This window comes from Petaurus breviceps, unplaced genomic scaffold (assembly GCF_028583685.1).
Source record: "Petaurus breviceps papuanus isolate PSGF00001 unplaced genomic scaffold, PetGlider_PUasm1.0 90594, whole genome shotgun sequence".
NCBI classification, from domain to species: Eukaryota; Metazoa; Chordata; class Mammalia; order Diprotodontia; family Petauridae; genus Petaurus; species Petaurus breviceps.
This window is the reverse complement of record NW_027187281.1, coordinates 4704541-4711355: the sequence shown is the minus strand read 5'-3', so window position 1 is coordinate 4711355 and position 6815 is coordinate 4704541.

Sequence of the window (6815 nt, the reverse complement as noted above, 5' to 3'; positions counted from 1 at the left end):
AAGAAAGAAGGGAAGGAAAGAGAGAAGGAAGGAACAAGGGAAGGAAGAAGGAAAGAAAGAAGGAAGGAAGGAAAGAAGGAAGGAAGGAAGGAAGGAAGGAAGGAAGGAAGGAAGGAAGGAAGGAAAAGGAAGGAAGGAAAAGGAAGGAAGGAAAAGGAAGGAAGGAAGGAAAAAGAAGGAAGGAAGACATTGGGCTAGATGACTTCTAAGGTCCCTAGCAGCTCTAAATCCAATGGAGCAAAAACCTAACAATTTTAAGTGTTACATAAAACAATCTGGCTCCAGCTGGCCAGAATTCTTGGAATCATTGCCCACCCCTCTGCCCCTCCTCTGGCAGTGTTTGCCCACAGCTTGCTGGACAGCTTCTTGTTGCTAAAGCTTGCTTCCCTCGCCCACATATGTTGCTTTTGTTTGCAAGGTCTGTGTGCCTCCATCCTCCTGTCAACAGAGCAAATTGAGAATCTAGTTTGCTTACTTTATCCTTCATCTCCTGGCCATTCTGTTCTGCCAGATGCTAGTGTGCAGATGTACTGGGCTTTCCTTCATGGAGGAAAAGTCGAATTCTTATAGAATTGGGTTTCTCCAGACTTTTAGTGAACCCTTCTGTGCAATGCATTGAACTAAATCTTCACAAAGAAACAATAAGGACTCCCATTTCTATCACACTAAATACTTTATGCATTAGATGGTTCACAGATTATTATCCCCATTTTACACATGTAGTGACTAAAACTGAGAAATTAAATGCTTTCCCAAGGTCGTAATAATATATTATATATATTATATATTATATATATATGTTATATATAATATATAATAATAATGATAACAACTAACACATATATGATGCTTTAAGGTTTTCAAAGAACTTTATGACTATTATCTCATTTTATCCCCAATTCACAGATGAGGAAACTGAGGCATACAGAGATTAACGACTTGCCCAGGGTCACATGGCTAATAAATCTGAGGTCGGATTTCAAATTAGGTCTTCCTAACTTCAAAACCAGTTCTCTATCTAGTGTGAAATATAGCTTCCCCTAAACTGTGGAGCTGGGACTCAAACTTTGACCTCTGATTTCTGGTCAGTATGGTTTCTACTATAGCACAGGTGCCACAGAAGACACATGTTCTACCTTCATGGAGAATACATTCTGATGTGGCAGGCAATGTGACCCTCACGAAAAATATGGAAGGGTAGACATAAAGAAATAGAAATCAATTCACAAACATAGTGTTGAGGGGATAGTAGGATGATTAGAATTTTATAGATTTCTTTAAATGGTTGCTTGCCATATGTGAGTTCAAATTCGGCCCAGACACCTAGGTAACCACAGTTATATCATTTAAGTACTGAACCTCATCTTCTTCATCTATAAAATGGAAATGAAAATAGATGTAACCACTACTTCACTGGGCTATTGTAAGAGTCAAGTGAGAAAATATATATGAAGTGTTCTACAAATTTTAAAGAGTTACTTAAGTATTAGTTGTTATTACATTTTACTCTAATACTTTGTTCATTCATTCAATAATCATCTATTGAACACTGATTAAAGTTTTCTTAAAAAAAAAACTTTTTTTATCCAGGTTTATGATTCCAATGGTGAGGGGGAAAAAAAGCCAGAGAGGAATCTCACTCCTTCAAAGAAGATAGGCAATCTCTGAAATTTATGATCATAGAAAATCACCCAGGGCACTGAGAAATTAAGTGATTTGTCCATAGGCATACAGCCAGTATGTTTTGGAATCAGGATTCGAACTCAGATCTTGGTTCAAAGGCTAGTCTTCTAACCACTACATCATGTTGTCTCTCCTCTAACAACGAAACTATTCAAACTGGGACAGCCTGCCTCAAAACATAGTAAGACTTCTCTAACTGGAAGGATACAAAGAAGGGATTTTCTAAAGGGGATTCCTAAAATGGATAGAAAGTTGGACTAGACCCCCCCCAAGTTCTTTCCCATTTCTAAAACTCTAGGTACTGCATTTCCTGTGTGACTTCCATCCACTGCTGTTAAGGCAGCAGCGAGACATAACAATTGAGCCATGGTCTTCAGATTTTCACTGTTGTTTAGTTAGGCAAACAAATCCTCAAACTCCCAATAGAGACAGGAAGTAAGAGTCAGCACCATTTGTAACACAAGAGTTAGCCACAAATAAGAGAATCATAAATTCCATTTGAGGGTATGGGTGAAGTACAAACCTCAATCTGCTCTATAGGTCAGGCTTTTGGTGATTGATGGGAACAAGGACAAAACCTGCTGACTGAAGTAATACCTAAGTTCAAAGAGCTGACCCTTCCTTGCAGAAAAGTTGGTCTGGTTTTAAAAGGTTATAATTCAGTCAATGTATGGCAGTGGATCTTTTTTAATGTTTCAATTATGCTAGCACAATGTAGACTATGCAAGACTTTTTTAAAGCTCCTCCAATGTCCTTCAACTGGAAATTTTAGTGGCTTTTTAAAATATTAATAAACAAATATATGTTCTATTAAGGAAATGACTCCTTTATGTGAGCAAATTATTCATATCATGTCTTAGATCAGCCATTGCAAAATACTAGAGGCAAATGAAAGTAAGGTCACTTTGAGGGAGGCAACTGGGATGACAGAAAGTCAGCCTTGGTAAACTATGGCATGCCCTATATCATTTGGATTTTTGCATAGTAGTAATTAGGATGCTGTTAGTAAAAGGCTGTAGCTGAAGGAACAGAAATAGGAGGGACTGAAGGAAAGATAGTGGCAACAGATGGAAAGATAGAGAAAGCAGCAATTTTCCTGTGATGCAGAATGCAGAAGAAGATGCTAAGAAATAATTGATCAAAAACAGATCATCAAAGTCATTTAGAAAGAAGACTAAGGATAAATACAAACCAAAAAAGCACTCATCTAATCCAAACTTATAAGTTGGGACCAAAACACATACATATAAATAACAATAATAGTGTGGATAATAGAATAACTTTGAGGTTTTTATAAAAATTCTTCCTTCTCCTAACCAAAAACAAAAAACTTAAAATACTGCCAAGACACAAAGCTGTGTATTGACTGTGGTATTGATTTGAAAAAGTATTAAGGACCTCAGTGGGATGTTCTATTTTGCCTCATTTTTCCCTGGTTTCTAACCATGGAAGTTCATTGACAAACTCTTCTGGTCTGAAGCAAAGCCTTGATTTAAACGAATAGATAGGGCCCCAAATAGAAATGAGCTCTGAAGGCCTCAGGCATCACTCAAAGAACAGATTATAATTCTGGAAGATCACTGTGGACAATTTGTGAGTCATGCACTGATTTAGTCAGTACTCCAGAAATCTGGTACATCTCAACAGCCTCATCTCTGAACAAGACAATAAGCTCCCATCTTCCAAATAACTCAGTAATAATAATCTCACCAAACCCCAGAAGTATGCGTGGGTGTTCGTGAAGATTTTGACATTGCCGCAAACATGATTGATGAGCAAACCTTCCCTATTTTGTTTCTTACTGTCCACTCAAATGACACAATAATTTCTTTGTGTGTGTGTCACTTCACTCCCTTCTTTCACTCACATTGGTCCCCTCAAATCTCTGTCATGGAGAGCAGTAAAAGTTGGTATGAGATTAGAGGTCAAAGATCAGGAAGAATTTATACTGAATTGTAACCTAGTGAGAAGTTTAACAAAAACTAAAAATGCTTTGTGGAGACACTGTGTTGGCTGTCATACAGAAGCTGTGGTAAAAGCAAAGGGCTACAAAATCAATTACAAAATATGAGGGCCTGGAAGTGGTCAGATAAGAGCTTGATGGGAATTGATGGGAAGAGGTAGAGGTGCAAAATAAGGTATCTCAGTAGCTCATACATTTATTCAGAAAAAGGAGGAGGAATTCTCTAAAAGTAGATGAGGAAAACAAAGGCATTGAATGGGTTAAAGCAAGGTAAGTATGGAGTCCAAAACTCAGATAGGATGAAGTAGAGAATCAAGAAAGAATAAAAAAGACCAGGAACAAGAGAATCAGTTAGGTGTTTATAAAGCCCAGATTAAAAAAGAGAAAAGAATAGGAGGCTACTAAGGGATGAGTAGCCATGGAAAATTGACTTTGAAGAATGAAATGGAACATTCAAGTCATCCCTCCTCTTTTGCCTTTATATAATTGGATTCCAGGGATTTGTACATCAGGCATTACCTAAGTTCCTTGTCAACACTCTGTTATTTGGCAGGTCTTGAAAGAGATTGGGCAGGTGGGAGGAGAAGGGACCAAGTATTGTTACCTGACATATGGAAGGGAAACCCATTGATCTACAAGATTATTCTCATGGATCGATTTATTTTCCCAGTCACTAAGGAAGATTCTGATGATCTCTGGTAATGCAATCCAGAGCCAGATGGCTCTGGAGGGCAATCATGGCCCTTCTTTCTTAGTGTTCCGCCCCATTACCCAACATCATAAACATCTGGAGCCTGGCCTGTTCCAAAGGGGCAGCTGGAAGCCTGGTCTGTCCCAAAAGATTTTCATTCTGGAAGTCTTGATTAGGATTTCATAGGCAAGGTCATTTTTATTGCCTGAACACCCGGGGTATTATGAACCATGTACCTGGTCTAAGGAGCCAAAATTAGACTGTGAGAAATGCCAAAACTAAAGTGTCATAATGAAGCAATATTGGACATATAGCCCAGAGTGGCTTCCAGGTCAATAATAAACCTCAGAACCAATCAAATATTTTTAACAGAATCAATAGTTCTTGATCTTTTAAAAAAGATTTCCCAAACAAAAAAGCCCTTTTGCTTTTTTTTAATTGTAATAGGGGACAGTTCGTGATAGTTTGAACAGCAGGTGGCCAAAGATCAGTTCATTTTAGAAAGTGATTATGAATTCTCTCCTGTCACACTGGATAGCTATTTCAGTCTGAAACAAAGAATGTAACTGTGAAAAACACATTACCCTTTACAGACCTTCCATTTCTCACAAAGTAAACTCCTTACAGCTCCTGTCCAGCTCTCATAGGACATTGGATAAACACTGCTGAGATCTACCCTGACTCTTGCCTATTATACAGAACTGCTGGCCTATTCTGCAGTGGCATCTTATCACTGGCCTTGAACAAATTGGATGGAAGAAGAGGCCCCCAGTGATTATTCATCAGATCGTTCAACTCAAGCCCAGACTAAACCTACTCCAAAGACCTTAAAAACCTTAAAAATACTTTTATGGAGTAGATTTCTGCTGGCATTGTGGGCAGCTCATGGGCATTAAACATAGTAGAAAACATGCAACTAAAAATCAGGAAATGTGGTTTCTGTGTAAACTTGGGCAAGTAATTTGGCCTTTTGTGATTTCAATTTCGTGTGTGTGTATACATGGATATGTGTATATGTATATATACATATATACATATGTGTGTATGTGTGTATTGTGTCCATTCCTAAAAGAAACTATCACATATAAGAACTGGTGATGTCTGGCCTAGGGAAGGAGAGGTTTAGGGAAGACATATCTGTCTTCAAATATTTGAAAGACTTTTAGGCAGAAAATGAATGAAACTTTTTAACTTAATACCAGAAGGTAGAATTAAGATCATTAGCTAGAAGTAAAGGAGAGACAGATTTCTGCTCAATCTAAGGGAAAACTTCCAAACAATTAAGAGCTAATGAGAAGTGGAGCTGTTACCTCGAGGGTACTGTGTTCCCTGCCAGTGGAGCAGAGTCTGGATGACTGCTCACCAGTGGTGGGGAAGGGATTGATGCTTTAAGAGGAGAAGGTGGTAATTGATCTAGATCCCCTCAGAAGGCTTTCTAACTCTAAAATTTTTACATTTTTTGATTCTATGTAAATCATATACCTGATTGAGACTAGTCTTGATGTCTGAGTCACCAAAATTCCATCTGACTTTGGATGGGCTAATGCTCAAGGTAATATATTCTGAGGAGAGGTGATGAGTCAGGGTAATAGTAAATACAAGTGTCTCATTGAGAAGTGTCAATTCAAGATGTATGGATTTGATACTTCACATGGTGATACTTAGAGATACAGAGTATCATTGTTGTAGATAGAACTTTGAACTCGGAATCACAAAATCTTAGGTTTACATCACTCCCCTGACAATTGCTAGCTGTGTGACCTTGGGCAAATCAATTAACCTCTCTGAGTCTCAGTATTTTTCACCTGTAAGATGAGGTGGCAGTACTAGATGGTCTCTATGTTCCTCCCTGCTCTGAATCTATTATCCAATGATCCTTTGAACTGTTAGAGACACTGTAGATTCAGAAAGCTCCATAAAATGTGAAGACAAGACTGATCCTCACTTTGCAGAAAAGCTTAGTAGGAGCAAAATGCAAGGAATTAACCAGTGATAAAAAACCATGACCTGAGATCTCTGTACACAAATCTACAAAGTCAAGAGAGATACATACTTAGGTACCACTGAAATGTGATGGTATGAGACCAATGAGTAGGATATGGCTATAAAAGAGTATACCTTATTTTTTAAAAATATATATGATGGGGCAGCTAGGTGGCTTAGTGGATAGAGCACCAACCCTGGAGTAGAAGGACTTGAGTTCAAATTCAACCTCAGACACTTATAGCTGTGCAACGTTGGGCAAGTCACTTAAGCCAGATTGTCTGTGTGTGCGTGTGTGTGTGTGAAAAGGGGAATATTACATTGTATATTAATAAAATATTCTCCAGGAACCATAAAGAGGAGGCATTGTGGAGTTTATTTGGATGAAAAGCCATAGAGACAGTAGAAGTGATATTATTGGAATATATACTACAGATGACCTAAACAGGAGACAGAGAGAGAGAGAGAGAGAGAGAGAGAGAGAGAGAGAGAGAG